Here is a 669-nt window from a genome sequence, read left to right on the forward strand (position 1 = left end):
TCCCTAGGAGAGTTGAGTTCCAACATGGGACAACTAAGGGTGGAGCACCAAGAACACTCCATCATCCTTCATGAAATTAGAGGAGATCAAAGAATCATGAGGGAGGAGCAACAAAGACAAGGAAGAGATATTAAGGAGCTCAAGCACTCCATAGGATCTTCAAGAGCAAGAAAGAGCCGCCATCACTAAGGTGGACCCATTCTTTGATTTCCTTGTTATTTGTTCTTCTGTTTTTCGAATTTTATGCTTATGTTTATCCATGTTTGTATCTTGTGATCATTAGTGTCTTAGTGTCTATGCCTTAAAGCTATGAATGTCCTATGAATCCATCACCTCTCTTGAATAAAAACGTGCTTAATTGAAAAAAAAAAGAAGAATTGCATGAATTTTGAATTTTATAATAGTTTAATTATTTTGATGTGGTGGTAATATTTTTGTTCTCTGAATGTATGCTTAAACAGTGCATATGTATCTTGAATTTGTGGTTCATGAATGTTGGCTCTTGAAAGAATGATGAAAAAGGAGACATGTTAATGAGGATCTGAAAAATCATTAAAATGATTCTTGAAGCAAGAAAAAGCACTTTCAAAAAAAAAACGAAAAAAAAAAGAGAGAAATAAGAGTTGTGATCCAAGGCAATAAGAGTGTGCTTAAGAACCCTGGACACCT

The sequence above is a fragment of the Arachis duranensis genome, chromosome 4 (assembly GCF_000817695.3).
Source record: "Arachis duranensis cultivar V14167 chromosome 4, aradu.V14167.gnm2.J7QH, whole genome shotgun sequence".
In the NCBI taxonomy this organism is placed as follows: domain Eukaryota; kingdom Viridiplantae; phylum Streptophyta; class Magnoliopsida; order Fabales; family Fabaceae; genus Arachis; species Arachis duranensis.